Consider the following 17553-nt stretch of genomic DNA (forward strand, 5'->3'; position numbering starts at 1 on the left):
CAGCCACATGGTTCTATCAATAAAAAGAAGCCATTTCTTATCATCAGTGTTGTGAGGGAAAACATGTGTTGGTTTTGTTAATTTAACCCTAACACAAAATATTATTTATATACAAAGGAGTACAATGATATTACTGCTTTACCCCTAACTTATACCCATAACACACCCCCTCAAGTTGGAGAGTATATATCATACAATCCTAACTTGTTACATAATAAACCCAAACGAGCCTTATATAAAGTTTTGGTAAATATATCAGCAATCTGGACTCTTGTAGAAACATATGGAGTAGCAATTACACCATCTTCTACTTTCTCCCGAGTAATATGACAATCTACTTCTATATGCTTGGTTCACTCATGGAACACAGGATTGAAGGCAATGTAAATTGTTGCTTGATTATCACAATGCATAGTCATAGGCATTTTCACAACAAATTTTAATTCTTCAGTAAATGCTTAATCCACATAAGCTCACATGATGTGTGCCATGGCTTTATACTAAGCCTCTGCACTAGATTTGGCAACAACAGTTTGTTTCTAACTTTTCCAAGTAATCAAGCTACCTTCCAAAAAAGTGCAATACTTAGTAGTAGATTTTCTATTTGGCGGCGATCTTGCCCAATTAGCATCAGTATAACCTTCTACCTGTAGGTGACTGTTAGCTTTATATAAAAGACCACATCCTGGATATGCTTTAAGATATCTCACAAACCGAATAACTATCTCCCAATGTGGAAGACAGGGTCATATACTGGCTCAAAACACTAATTACAAATGATATATCTAGGCAAGTAATTGTGAGATAATTTAGTTTACCAATCAGATGACGATATCTCTCAGGATTAAATAATAGCTCCCCTTGATCTTCATAGAATTTCACATTAGGATCTATAGGAGTTTTCACTAGTTTAGATCCTAACAAGCCAATTCTTCCAAAATATCCAACACATACTTTCTTTGTTGCTTGATTATCACAATGCATAGTCATAGGCAACTTCACAACAAATTTTAATTCCTCAAGTAAATGCTTAATCCACATAAGCTCACATGATGTGTGTCATGGCTTTATACTTAAAATCTAAACTAGATTTGGCAACAAAAGTATGTTTCTGACTTTTCCAAGTAATCAGGCTACCTCCCAAAAAAGTGCAATACCCAGTGGTGGACTTTCTATCTAGCAGTGATCCCGCCCAATTAGCATCAGTATAAGCCTCTACCCGTAGGTTACCGTTAGCTTTATGTAAAAGACCACAGCCTGGATATGCTTTAAGATATCTCACAATCCGAATAACTATCTCCCATGTGGAAGACGGGGTCATATGCTGGCTCAAAATATTAATTGCAAATAATATATCTAGGCGAGTAATTGTGAGATAATTTAGTTTACCAATTAGATGACGATCTCTCAGGAATAAATAATAGCTCCCCCTGATCTTCATACAATTTCACATTAGGATCCATAGGAGTCTTCACTGGTTTAGATCCTAACAAGCCAATTTCTTCCAAAATATCCAACACACACTTTCTTTGTGATAAAATGATGTCTTCTTTAGATCTTGCTATCTCAATACCCAAGAAATAACGAAGTTTACCTAGATCCTTGGTTCAAAAGGAATTTTGAAGGTATCTTGTCAAATTATTAATACCTTTTTGTCATCACTAGTGATTATAATATCATCAACATATATTATCAACAAAATCTTTCCTCTTGTAGAGGTATGAGAAAACACAGAGTGAACAGAGTGGCAACGTCACAATCCAAACTTTAACACTGCTTCATTGAATTTACCAAATCAAGCTTTAGGAGATTGTTTAAGACCATAGATGGCCTTATGCAACTTACACATTTTTCCAGACCCCCTGAGCAACAAACTTAGGTGATTGCTCTATATACACCTCTTCCTTTAAATCACCATTCAAGAAGGCATTTTCAAAGTCTAATGGAAATAGTGATCAACCTAAATTAGCAACCAAGGAGATCGAAATTCTGATAGAATAAATTTTAGCTATAGGAGGTCTCTGCATAGTCAACACCATATGTCTGGGTATATCTTTTGGCAACCAAGCAAGCCTTCAAGTGCTTAATAGAATCATCAGGCAAGTACTTCACAGTATACACCCAACGACAACCAACAGTAGTTTTCCATGAAGGACAAGTAACTAGAGACCAAGTAGCATTTTTAGATAAGGTAGACATTTTTGCCTCTATAGCAGACTTCCAATCAGGGATGGATATAGCCTCCTAGTCAGACTTAGGAACAATAGTAGATTTCAAAGATGTGGTAAAAGCATGGAGAGATGAAGGCAAATGACCATAAACTGAGAGATTGGATGAGAGGTACAAGTACGCTTTGCGTAGAGCAATTGGAAGATGGTCAAAACCATGAAGCGGGGAAGAAGTCTTTGTTGGAGGTTTCTACCGATGACGATGCACCTAGAGTGGTTTTTGAGGAGGAGATGCAGTAGGAGACACAAGTGGAGCAGGCAGTAAGCAAGGAAGACAAGGAGAAGAACTGTCGCTACCAACTGAAGGAGAAGAATAAGATTGAGACTCATTAAATGTGACATTAGGACTAATGAAATGATGACAAAGAGTACGTGAGTAATATTAGTATCCCTTTTGAGTGCGAGAATACCCAAGAAAAACACATTTAATTGATCTGGGATCACGTTTATCATTCCCTGGATCTAAGATATGAACATAGCACACACTACCAAAAATCTTAGGAGGTAGATGAAACAAATATGCATTGAGAGAGAGAGAGAGAGAGAGAGCACATAATAAGGGATCTGACCACCTAGAATGGTGGATGACATGCGTTAATTAGGTCACGGCAGTTAGAATAGCATCACTTCAATATAATTTGGGAACATGCATATGAAACAGTAAGGCACGAGTGACCTCTAACAAATGACACATTTTGCGTTTAGCAACGCCATTTTATTGTGGAGTATGGGGGTATGAAGATTGGTGAATTATAACTTGGTCATCAAAAAATTGAGACAAAGATGTATAAAAATATTCATGAGCATTATCAAATCAAAAAATACAAAGTGATGCATTAAATTGAGTCTTTATTACCATAAAAAATGATTTGAAAATTAAGTACAATTCAAACCTCTCTTTCATAAGATAAAGATAGGTGACCCTAGAATAATCATCCACAAAAGTGACAAAATATCTAAATCCCAACAATGAGGGTGTGTTTATTGGACCCGAAATATCATATTAAACTAAATGAAAAGGACTACTAACACGAATCTCACGCCTAGAGACAAGGGCATCCTATGGTGTTTATCCAATTGACATGCTTCATATTGTAAGGACTAAATTTGACGACTTGACAAGACTAACAACTTCAAATTCTAGAGGGATGAATGACCCAACAATGATGCTGAAGAGGTGAGATAGACAAGTGAGAAGCCATTTAACTAGAAGAACCATGCCGATCCAGGTAGTAAAGTATATCGACTTCATGCCTTCCACCAAGAATCTTCCCTGTTTGAGGATTAAAAAAATTCCAGCACAATTCAAAAGTTTATTAAGCTTACTAATTGACAAAAGATTAAAAGGAAAATCATGAATATATAAGATAGAAGGGAGAGAAAGATTATGATTGAGATTTGCAGCGCCCAAAATAGAAACTGTAGTGGCTGAGCCATCTACCAAAGTAGCATTAGGAAGACTACTAGAGTGCCCAAGTTTAAAGAGTAAACATGAGGTACTTATCATATGATTAGTAGCACTTGAGTCAATGACCCAAGGATCCTGAGTGGCAAGACAAGCAGTGCAAGTACCTTGTTGAGCCAAAGTAGCTGTTGAACTAGACCTAATAGAGTTAGAATACATAGACAGGAGTCGATTGTACTTTCTCTCAGGAATAGAGACTACTCTGGATGTTGGTGGAAGTGACTGTAAAGGCGGTTCTTCAACTTGAAAATTAACTTGGTGAGCCTAGGGTTTACCACTCAACTCCCAACAAAAGTCTACCGTATGATTCTCCATCATGACAATAAGTACACTCACGAAGGCCAAGTCCTCTACCACGATCCCCTTGGTCATGACCTCCATGGCCTTGAGCTCCACGACCACCTCTATTACTCTCCATAGAAGTGGCAAAGGCTGATTTATCACCAGTAGGTAATGTATCAATACTGGAGGAAGCAAATGTAGCTATACAAGAGTCAGAGCGGGAGGTCCCGAGTTCGATTCATGTCTTCTCCACCCTACTTCTTATATAAATTCTCACGTGTTGGGTCTCTCCTATTAAAATGCAGCTTCGGTCCACACATGAGGGAAATTGTTAAAAGTATGTGGTTAAATGATTAAATAATTAAATTTACCATATTCTAATAGTTTAAGCTTTTGGGACAATCAGTAATTTAACAATCAACAAATTTTAAGAGTCCACACATTTGCTGAAATCCATAGTAGCTTATTTTTATTGATTGGGAGGATCATTTGGTTGTCCTCTCATTGTGTTAAATAATTTCTCCAAGATTAGGCTATAGCCGCTTGTAATCTTTTTGGTAATTCAGTAGTTACATTAAATTACAATAAATGAATTTTGGATGTTTTTATTGAAAACAAGAAATGTTAGTTGAATTACAAGACAGAGCCACATGTAATCTTAAATTCATTCTTAATCAAAGTGATCCACTAAACAACAGCTTTAAGGATATATAATGAAAATATAAATACTAAATTGAGCAATATATAAACACTTAGCAAGCAAGGGCGTTGCCATGCTAAAATGTTAAAGTGGGTAATTGTTGGGAAATTTAGACCCCGATTGATAGAATTAACAAGTTTTAAACCCAAGTTATTAATTAGATTTATTATGAATAAACCTAGTTAAAACTAACAAACATTAATATTATGTCAATATCATGCATAATGGAATAGTAAATAAGACAAGATATGATGATCTAGGAAAACTAATGAAAAAAATTAGTTTCGCAGTAAAAACCTAGGGACGAACCTTCCCGAAAAGCAATCCACTATAATAAAGAGAAGTTTCAAATCTAGTACAAAATCTTTGTCTCTAGACTCTACAATCTCCGTAGATGAACTTACAGCAGAAATCTTCTACCGCTTCAGAACCTCTGAACTCTTCAATATATGAAAGCCACAATTTTGCATGAATCCCAGTACGTGACTAACCCTAGCAACTTGAAGAAGATGTTGTTGGCTGCAAAATTCTTCACTTCATCAACAATGAAGATCAAGAAGTACTTGGTTACAAAACCCTAAAGCGCAAAAGACGCAATAACTTCTTACAGAGAGAATAAGGCACTCGGTCACTTTCTCATGTCTATGAGTGCATACCCATTGTGACGGCCTTTAAAATAAGTCTTATATATGTCTAGAGTTGTGAGAAAAGAAACCCTACACAAATATTTCAGCATGGGCCGAAAATCAGATCTGGAAACTTTGATTTTGTAGATCTCGATAAATTTAGCTTTTGTCAAGCTTCTGTCGACCTTCCTTCATTAAGTCTCAATAGATTTTCTGTCGAGATATATATCAAGTTTTAATGAACAACTTTTTTTTACTTGTTTCTTGATCTAATCTTCATGGCCTTAATATTTGGCTTGAACAACATGTTTCTTGAAGTACTAAACCCTTCCTAGATTTACCCAATTACAAGTAAAGTGTATTTTGTCAAAAAATTAGCCAATTACATAAAATATGTCCTTAACAATCTTCCCTTTTGGCAATACGTGACAAAACACAACAAAACAACTAATCATGAGAGAAGTCTTAAATTTCTTAACTCATAACCACTTGTTGTATTACAAAATAAATCTATCCTACTACAAACTTTTGAAAAATTTTGCAATAAAAGAGTTCACGGCATGATAGACTTTCATAACCTGTCTTTCTGAAACACTTAAACAAAACTCATCAAGGTATCATGTGTGAAACAAAAATAAAGATTGTGTACATAAAGAAATATGTGTATAAAGAGAGAAAAGAAAGAACACATGTAGAGGTAGGTGAAGAAGACATACATCATCATCACCATCATCATATATATATATATCAAAGATAAGCACAATGTACGTAAATAAATGGTCACAAGACTAGTATACAAGAAGCTAAAAGAAGCTCATAAAACAACAAGGAGGTAAACACTCCCCCTAACAAGATGAAACACAACTACCCCTTACAAAGACATGTATTTCTTTTCCTAACATGTAGAATCTTAAAAAGAAACCACATATCTCCCTATTTTTGTCATGATTGACAAATGGTACAAGAAGTTATCAAGCTTCACCCGAAAACATAGAGATGATCAAGGGGGCAAAAGAAATCCATATACATGCATGAATGTAATGCAAAAAGATGCTATGGATGACAAGATAATAGAAAAATACAAAACATGTGAAAAACAATGCATGCAAGAGGGTCTCGACAGATCTAGAAGCTGTCGAGATGCTATCGAGAGAAAACCCAAAAATCTCGATGGATCGAGGATTTGTCGAGAATCTATCGAGCAGACAGAGAGCTCAAAAAATTTCCTCGATGGATTGAGAAGTTGTCGAGAATCTATCAAGAAGAAACCCAGAAACCTCGATGGATCGAGATTCCGTCAAGATCTGTTGAGACAAGAAGAAAGAAGGGCTCGATAGAGGAGAATTTGTCGAGAAGCTATCGAGCTTGAAGAAAATGTGTTTTCAAAGGGAGAAAAAAAAACACATAAAGATAAATGCAACAAGCAAGCAACTCAACCAAAGATCCAATCAACATATTAAGCTTTCAAAACATCTCTCAACAATTATGTATCCCTTGTGATGGCTAAATCACATTATACTTTCACATGTATCAAGAGTAGCAAAGATTATGTGTGTTGTGTGTGAAAACATAGCAAGAGTGCCTAAGTGTCTCAAATTATGATGATTTGAGATATGAGAAAATCAAATACACTCACACACAATCATAACTGTTTGATGGGGACTATCACCTTCAAGGTACATCCTATAACTCCCACATCTCCTAGAAACATGCTTGAAACCATATTTAAAAGCATTTTGATTCTTTTTGCTTTTATATTTCTTTGCATATTTTTCTTTTTATTTTTCTTTTTGAGCATAGCATGCATGGGCATATAAGGAAGAGTAAAGAAATACCCAATTATGTAAACTAAAACATCACTATTTTGTTATACTGAAGCACACAGATGTTATACATGATTGGCGGGATTCAATGGTGAAATGATTATCTATACTTTTCTCTTAGGATTTTTTTAGTCATTTCCGTCAAAAAGAGTGATATGAGTGTTAAGTATAAAAGATTACTTAATCGTACTCTTCACAAACACAAGCCACAAAGCTCACTTGCCATAGATGTTATACATGATTAGCGGGATTTAGTGGTGAGATGGTTATTTATACCTTTCTTTTAAAATTTAAGTCATTCCCGTCAAAAAGAGTGATATGAGTGTTAAGTATAAGAGATTACTTAATCGTACTTATCACAAACACAAACCACAAAGCTCACTTGCCACAGATGTTATACATGATTGGCAGGAGATGGTTATTTATGCTTTTCTCTTAGGATTTTTTTAGTCATTCCCATAAAAAAGAGTGATATGAGTGTTAAGTATAAAAGATTACTTAATAGTACTCGTCACAAATATGAGCCACAAAGCTCACTTGCCACAAATGGTATACATGATTGGTGAGATTTAGTGGTGAGATGGTTATTTATGCATTTCTCTTAGGATTTTTTTATTACACAGATGTTATACATGATTGGCGGGATTTAGTGGTGAGATGATTATTTATACTTTTCTTTTAGGATTTTTTTAGTCATTCTCGTCAAAAAAAGTGATATAAGTGTTACGTATAGGAGATTACTTAATCGTATTCATCACAAACACGAGCCATAAAACTCACTTGCTTAGTTGTGCATTATAATGCTTATCTAAGTTACAAGAGATACAGAGTTTAGAAAATTTTGTTTCAATGGCCATCCAAGGTGCACAAGTACCAATATACACAAACACAAACACATACTGTTTTTGCATTTTCTGATTTTTTTCCTTTTTTTTTTTAATTTTGAAAACAAAACAAAAATAAAACTAAACAACCAAATAAAAGTAGACAAATAATATGAAAGCATGAAAGAAAGATGTAGATGCATGAAAGCATGATTCTAAAAACAAATAAAAAATCAAGCAAGAAAGTTCAACGTTAAATAGAAAGAATTAAAGTAGAGGACAACAAAAAAGACACTTATGTCTTAGGCTCCTTTCTCACCCACACAGCACGAGTCTTTGGCCGTAAAGATGAAAAGACACGTGTCCTAGTATGTCTACCAAAGGACATAGAAGAATTAGAATTCTTCTGAAATTGAGTTAAAAAGCTCAAGATTTTTAATAACTCTCTAAACAAAGGTGTAGTTCCTTGAGAGGAAACCTGTGACCATTTGAAAACTTACTTTTAAGGATACAACTTGAAGCGATTAGGACGAATATGTCCAAAAACACCACAATGGTGACAAACATGAGTAGTTTTAGAGCTACTTGACTTCCTAGACTGAGGTCTATCAAAGGATTTAGAATTAGATAAATCAGTTATGAATTTCATAACTTTATCACATTTCTCAGATTATGGCACAAAGACAGTCTGTGATTCAGAAGTCGTGGAAGAGGAGGGGTCGGAGGAAACAACATATCTTAAGCTAGTCTTATCAGAACTAGGCTTTTGAGCACTCAATACCTCATCAAGCTTTGCACTAAACATTATTTCTATTTGAGTTCTAGCTTGACTAAGCTCAACCTCGAGATTCTTGAACTTTTCTTCTAATGAGGTGTTCTCCACAACAAGAGTCTCAATTACCTTGTAGTCTCATCTAATTTGACTAATAGTTTAGTTTTTTCAGTTTTTACCTCATTAAGCTATTTTCTACAAAGATGAAAAGTCTTTTCAGATTTTATAAATTCAGCGCATAGCTTATCATAAGTTTTCTGAAGGGTCAACTTCTTGGGTACTTCATCATCAAAAGAATCCTTACTATCACTAGCACTCTCCATAATCATCTTATCGGTTGTGGCAGCAAAAGCTATAAAATGACCACATTTATCTACATACTCATCAGAAGAGTCATTCTTAGTATCACTCAAGGTAGACTTTACCTTTTTAATTCTTGGTATTTTCTTTCATAAGATAGTTTGGGCACTCTATCCTCATATGACCAAAACCTTTGCTCTCATGGCACTAGATGAGGGGTTTCTCATTCTTGCCCTTCCTAGAGGATTTAGATTTCCTAGAAGGTTTGCCCTTATCCTTTTTCTTATATTGAAGAAGCTTGATAATCTCATTAGCTATGAAGGTTAGATCCTCATTCTCATCCTCATCTTCATCTTTATCTTTATCTTCATCTTCGCTTTCATCTTCATCTTCAGAGTCATCAATCTCTTCCTCTATACCCTTAAGAGCCAAGTTTCCACTCTTTCCACATTTTCCCATTAAACCTAATCTCATCTCATAGGTTTGAAGGTTCCCTACAAGCTTAGTCAAATGAATTTGATCAATGTCCTTCACTTCTTCAATGACAGTGATCTTGGCATGGAATCTTTTAGGTAAGAACCTAAGGATTTGCCTAACAATTTTGGATTCTGCTATAGATTTTCCAAGGTTGAAGGTAGAATTCACAATATCCTTAAGTTTAGCATAGAACTCCTCAAAGGTCTCATCTTCCTCCATCCTTATTTCTTCAAAACTACTAGTGAGTCTTTGAAACTTCACAGTCTTTACTGCCTTGGTACCTTCGTAGGTGATTTCAAGAATGGTCCATGCTTCCTTGGCAACTTCCGTGGATGATATTTTTCTTGAATTTCTCATTGGCCACCCCACAAAACAAAGCATTCAAGGCCCTGTTGTTGAAATTTGCCGCTTTGATTGTTGCTTCATCCCAATCCACCGGCGCTTCCTTTGGCTTAATCTAGCCAACTTTAACAGCTTGCCATACTTTTTCACCAAAAAAAAAAAAAAAACCTTTCATACGAACTTTCCAGTACGCATAATTAGTGTCATCAAATAAAGGAGGAATCAAAAGAGATTGTCCACGATCCATGACAATAGGGGTCAAGGATCACACTCAGGAAATTAATCCAATCAGAGTGTACCTACTCTAATACCACTTATTGGGAAATTTAGATCCCAGTTGATAAAATTAACGAGTTTTAAATCTAAGTTGTTAATTAGATTTATTACGAATAAACCTTGTTAAAACAAACAAAACTCAATATCATGTTAATATCATGCACAACGGAATAGTAAATAAGACAAGATATGATGACCTAGAAAAACCAATGAAACAAACTAGTTTCACAGTAAAAAACCTGGGGGGAAACCTTCCCGAAAAGCAATCCACTATAATAAAGAGAAGTTTCAGATTTAGTACAAAACATTTGTCCCTAAACTCTACAATTCCCGTAGATGAACTTACAGTAGAAACCTTCTACTGCTTTAGAATCTCTGAACTCTTCAATATATAAATGCCACCCTTTTGCATGAATCCCAGTACGTGACTGACCAATGATGCACGGATCCCAGTACGTAACTAACTCCAACAACTTGAAGAAGATGTTGTTGGCTGCAAAGTTCATCACTTCATCAACAATAAAGATCAAGAAGTACTTGGTTACAAAATCTTAGGGCGCAAAAGATATAATAACTTTTTACAAAGAGAATAAGGCACTCGGTCACTTTCTCATGTGTTCTCTATGTGCATACCCATTGTGACGGTCTTTAAAATAAGCCTTATATATGTCTAAGGTTGTGAGAAAAGAAACCCTACACAAATATTTTAGCATGGGCCGAAAATCAAATCTAGAAATTCTGATTTCGTAGATCTCGATAGATTCAGCTTCTGTCGAGCTTCTATTGAGCTTCCTTCATTAAGTGTCGATAGATTTTCTGTCGAGGTATCTATCGAGTTTTAATGAACAGTTTTTTTTCACTTGTTTCTTGGTCCAATCTTCATGGCTTTAATACTTGGCTTGAACAACATGTTTCTTGAAGTACTAAACTCATCATAGATCTATCTAATTACAAGTAAAGTGTAATTTGTCAAAAAATTAGTCAATTACATAAAATATGTCATTAACAGTAATGATACTAAATTGAGCAGTATATAACCACTCAACAAGCAAAGGTGTTGCCATGCTAAAATGTTAAGTAGGTAACGATACATTCATAAATTCATATTTTTACCATAGGTAGACAAAATCACATGAAAGCTACTCCAAAAATAAACAAATCGTTTTCTTTTTATTACCAAGTGATGCAAGAACCCAATCCCAAATAATTCAAATAGTCGGATGCAAGCATTTCCACCACCACTACATATATATTTAATTTGATAATTGAGAGGAAAGATTTGAACCATTGATGTATTTATGAAACACTAGAATAAGCTCTTTACCTCGGTCAATGTATTTAGCTCTTGGTAGATACTGAAATTGAAACATGAGTGATGTTGCTACATAATGTGTAGTAATTTGATTTCTAAAAGGTCTAGATTAGGTCCAGTAATTCTAGGATACTAAATTCGATCGGATGGTAATATGTGTCTAATATAAATATATGTTACAATTTCAACAAATTCAATACAACTGAACACTGCATCCAAAACTCCATAGTTCCTTAAAAATCAATCTTGAATCCCTGAGAGTAGAAGTAGTATGACTGTATGAGAAGCAATGCACTGGAAAGTCTGTTCCTCAGTTTCTGTCAGCATTTAACTGAATTGGGAACCGTCCTATTAATGAGCATATCTGTACGAGATATTTGCTGAAGCAGTGTTTTAATGCCACAAGCAACTGTAAGTGTCATCTTTCAGTCTTTCAGCAATTGTCAAAAGGGGTCCCCTTTTTTATTCAAAATAGCAGAACATTAAATTTTATGGCCATAAATTTTCAAACCAACTTTTTGTCCTCTTTGCTCGTCAATACATGGCTGTCATTTGTTTGAATGAGATCCTTGCTAGTTCATACCATTTGTAAAGGTTCGTTGCACCTTTTGGCTTTAATTATGTGCTGTTGGCATGTGCACATTGATATATAGATTAGAATTCTCTGGATATTGTAGGATGTTTTCTCGTGGAATTTCTGAAATATTATCAAACCATTTTGAAATAAGAAGAAATAATGATAATTAATTTTTTATAAATGTTAATGACGTGGTAAACTATAATCTATTTATTTTCAAATGAATTAATACTGTTTTAAAATCTAACTTTATAAAATCTTGATATTAAAAGGGTTGTATAATATTAATGCTTTGTTTCACTATAAAATTGTTATCAGAAAATGTTGTACCCTCATTTTTAGAATTTTGTTTTTATACAAAATTTTGTCAAATTTGAAATATTTTTTGTTGACCAGAAAACCTTTTGTCAAAATTGTAAAATGTTTTACCAAAAAACACTTCGATAAACCATTTTCCAAAACTAAGGAACCCCTACCCCTCTTCTACATTTCATTGGCACACACTCCCCTCCCCCCCCAACCCACCCACCCTTCCCTTCTCTTCTTCTTCTCCACAAAATATAGCAAATCGTTGAAATCTCTTACAATTCTTTGAATCAAATTGTGGCTCGCATTATGTGGTGGTTGGCAGAGCGGATGGTGATTGGAGAATAGTATTAGAAAATGATAATTGATAATTAAATTTATCATATTCAAATAGCTTAAACTCTTAGAACAATCAATAATATAATATAATATGAGCATGAGAATCTTAGTTCAATTATTGTCTCTTCTACTTATTCTCTACCAGAGCTACAACACCCTTTACGGTGAGTTTCTAATGCGCAAGCAAAAGCATGCATGTGAAAAAGGTGTTGCATGACTTGCATCCTTTCTGATAATATTTAGAAGGAAAGTAATAACTATTACTTAAGCTATTTGATTGTATCCATAACCTTTGAACTAAAATTACCGCTTTGAGTGAGGTCTGGTGGACTGGTATCCTATTTTAATTAGAATTTAAGATCCTAATCGATGGTAAGAAAAGGCATTGCTGCACTATCCCCAGAAAAAGTGTCTACACCTTGGAGCTGCATTTTACGATAGGTTTACATGATCTTGGGCTCTAAATTTGCTTTTTAAAACTTTATTTAATGAGTTGATAAAAGGTAATCGTTTGACATATTATACACTTATAAAAAAAATATCGCTTAACATATTATACATATATTTTCTCATTCAGGTTAACATTAAATTTTGATTTTGGATTGCATACCAAAAACTATAAGACTATGTAAAAAATTACAATTTTTATCACAATTATTCATATAATAGATTGAAAAAAAAAAAATTATAGGTTCATATCAGAGAAATAAACCATCGATCATAATTTGTCAATTACAATAATTATAGTAAAAATTATTGTTTATTATGATTATGATGTAAGAACTGCTCATTACATTCTGCTCATCTAGACTGCGTGCATGAGGATTGAGGTCAGACATGAGGTAAGGAAAGATAGCTTTAAGTCCCTTCATCCCCCCACGTTTTTTATTGTTTGACTCATATATCAGTTCAAAATATAACTTTTCACCTACTCCCGTTGAAAATAAGCGGTATTATAAGTGCAAAAATCAAACAATATAAATAAGCTATATTTTCACATTGTTTTCACTTTGATATCTACTTTTTAGTCCTGTTTTGAAAACGCATTTTGTTTAAGTCTTGACCGACATCCGTATAACGAAAATATCGTAGACATGTCTATTAAAATAATAATTAACGTTTTTAATTAACATTTAAATAATGACACACTTTCTTTATTTATATATATATAGGGTTTAAATTACATTTGGTGTAACTTTAAACAATGTTACACCATCTAATAACTTGTTATTGAATTCATATTTTGAAAATTCAATTGTTAATTTACATGTTTTATATATTCTTAACATGTCTGCCAATTTTCATGTCAATTGTATGTAATTTATTATTCGATCCATAAACTCATCTTTTATGTTTTATTTTAGATTACAAAAACTTGAATTTAAACAATTGATTGATAATATGACTATTGATCTTTAATCATCTTTAAATTTTATAAGTATGAAGAATATACAAAAATAGTGTAATCCAGTGGTAGATTTATCAAAATTCGCATCTAATTAAAAAAATATTGAGTGGTGTAATATTACTTAAAGTTACACTAGGTGTAACTTGAACCTAACTATACATATATGTGTGTGTGTGTGTGTGTGTGTGTGTGTGAAAGACATTCTTTTGCTGGATTTGAAAGTTTTGTTAAAAGAGATCATGATGTTGATAAGTTTTTACAAAAGAATTTTGAAAAACCCACTAATTTAAAGCTAAAAGGAGTTTCAAGTTGTAACTCCCAAGTTAGCACTGTTTTTTATTCTACACTTCCTCTAATATAAGCAGAAATGCTAATGAAGTAGAAGATGGTGCAAAATATGATGCTCCTTTTGGATCTGATTTTCCACCTATTGAAACCCCTATCTACCAAAGTCAATTAAGAGTTTTAAATGCTTTGAATGAAATTTTGAAATTGATATGGTTACTTTATATAATGAATTTATTTATGCAAAAAACAGAAGTAAAACAAAGTATTACCAAAGTACTTTTGCTCAGTTCGAAAAAGATCGAGTCAAGAGGAAATGGAAAGAAAAAATGAATCAATTGCAAAAATATATTATGTTTTTTGATTTCCTTGAAAATTATTATGTTTCAAAAGATGAAGCTTCAAAACATCATTTGAGCGTAATAAAGAAATCAAATTTTGTTAAGGAAGACAAAACCACTGTTAGGTCTAATCATCCACCTCTTGACACTGTTTTGATAACTTACCAAAACACTGAGGTGAAAGCCTCCCCTTTCAAAGTTGCTGATGATAAAACCCCTCTTTCTGCCAATACTGAACAAAACAATTTTGCTAATATGTCTTTGTATGTTATTGGTCAACAGCTTGACTGTATTGAAGAAAAATTGTTGAAAAAACTGCTGTTTCAAAACCTGAGAAACCTTTGATCGATTCACCCAATCAAAGAGAAAAAATGAATTTCAAAACCTCTCAGAGTAAGACTCTTGAAAATGTTGAAAAAATGCTTTCTGATTTAAAAGTTAAAACTGAAGGTACTTCTACTTCTAGAAGTGCTGCTTGTGCTATTTCAAGAAAAGAAGATGAATCTGCTTCTTAAGAAGATACAAAATTTGATTCTTTATCTTCTATTTCTTACAAAAATGTTTTTAATGATCTACCAGAAGTTAAAAGATTTGTTGGAAAATCCAAACTCATGTCTTTTACAAAGAACTGGCATTCAAAACCTACTCCTCCTAATATGCAGTTCAAAGAAAGATTTTTTCAAACCCAATTCTCTGTTTCTGCTGAAAAGCTTTATGAATGGAATACTGATGGCTTGTCTGAACAAGAAATTGTTAACAAAATGGGTTATATGTCTATGGTTGCTACTGCATACATGAATAACCATGATGATCTTGACCACCCTGACATTGTTGAACTGCTTGTTACTGGTTCTTCTGGTACTCTTCGAGGATGATGAGATTCATATCTCACAGAAGAATCTAGAGAGTCTATTAAACACTCTGTTAAAAAGAATGATGAAGGTATGCCTATTTTTTATGAAAGTATTGGACGAGGTATTCTTGATGGTGTCAATACTTTGGTCGATACTATTCTCAAACACTTTGTTGGTACTCCATCTAATGTTTCATCTCGAATTTCTGATTATTTGAATAATTTGAGATGCCACACTATGTCTGATTACAAATGGTACCAAGATGTTTTCATTTCTAGAGTTATGCTTTGGAAAGACTCCACGAAGCCTTATTGGAAAGAGAGGTTTATTGATGATTTGCCTCCTATTTTTGCTCATAAGGTAAAACAAGAATTAATTGGTAAAAATGATTCTATTGACAATGATAACTTAACCTATGGTGATATTTTCAGTACTATTAAAAAACTTGGAATCAATATGTGTAATGATAAAAAATTGTTAATAAGTCCCACTAATAAGTGGATTAAAGTTATTTATACCACTAGTAGGTGGAATACTATGACTTCTTCGGAAGAGAAGAGGAACAAGGGGAAAACACCTGCACAGGGCTATCCTCAAGACAAAAAGCTCCCGGCAGGACAACCTTTTGTAATGCATGAAGGTGCATCCTCTGGGGTAAAACCCAGTAATGCAATATCACTTGGCCACTAGTAGTGTTGTTGTGTTCTGTCTATGTCTACCCGAACTTGTAATACTTCGTTGTCGTGTCCCCTTCTTATCGTCGTTGGCGCCACCGTAGTCGTAAAGTAAATTCCCAGAACCGAATAGTAAGGCCCGTGAAGCTAGAGAGAGCGTGAGGGCATGAGAGGTATAGGGTTGGTTACGGTATGTGTTACGAAATGTAATGGTTGTGAGAAAAACATGATAATTGAGTGTTATAATTAGGATAGTATGGATAGGATGAGGAGATCCAACTCCTCTGTTAGCTCCAGGACTAGTTGTCATCCTAATATTGTAAATGAAGAAGATCGCACTGCAGAAGAAAGTGAGTACCCTGATTTCCAGAAATGGAATATCCCAAAAGTCTCTTCTAAGTCTGTCTATAAGCTTAGTTGGGCTGAAAACATGTCTTTTTCTGAATATAGAGTTAGAACTATTGAACAAACTTTTTCTATTTCCAAAACTCATGAAAAATGTTGCCTGTTTTCTAGAAAGAATATTAATGAATTCGATACTAAACAACTTAAATATATGCATATTGGTCTTGTTCAAGTTGATGTAAAACCTTTAACTAGAAAAGATATTAATGCTTCTGTTCTCATGTGCCTAAGAGATGCTAGATTTAAAAAATTTAATGATAGCATTCTTGGTATGATTACTGCTTCCTTGTATGATGGTCCTGTTTATTTTGACTGTTATCCTGATCTTGCTCTTGTTTTGGATGATCCTAATATTGTTAAAGCTTTAACTTTGAATATAGTGACATTAGGTTATGATATGGATGAAGGCAGTAAGCCTTTTGCTCTTATTTACCGCATTTATTATAGATTGTTTGGTTTCAATGTTTTGAAAATAAATTAGTTTTTAATTTTTATTTAATTATTTATCAAAAACAAATAATCATATCTCGATCGAAAATTTATATAGGAGCATGGATTGAAGGACAGAGGAGATGAGAGTGGTTCTACTGGCCTGTGACAACAATTTAGCTTTCCATCCTTAGAGTTTTGAATTAAGTCTATCCACCAAAAATTGGAAATCAGCTACCATTTTTCTCCTCAATTTGAAATTAATGCCTAGGTATTTACTAGGAGTTTGCACCAAATTAACCTGTAAGATTGCTAGAGTTTCTTAGTCCTCTTTGGGCATGTTAGGTGAGCAAAACATATCAGACTTGGCAAGATTAATACATTGTCTTAACAGAGAATAATACCAATTCAGAATATTCTTGACATTTTCAAGGGATGTGTTGTCCTTTTTGAAGAATAGTCTCGAATCATTAGCAAACAACAGATGAGTGAAGGAGATTCCATTTCT

The sequence above is a fragment of the Castanea sativa genome, chromosome 1 (genome assembly GCF_040712315.1).
Source record: "Castanea sativa cultivar Marrone di Chiusa Pesio chromosome 1, ASM4071231v1".
NCBI lineage: Eukaryota > Viridiplantae > Streptophyta > Magnoliopsida > Fagales > Fagaceae > Castanea > Castanea sativa.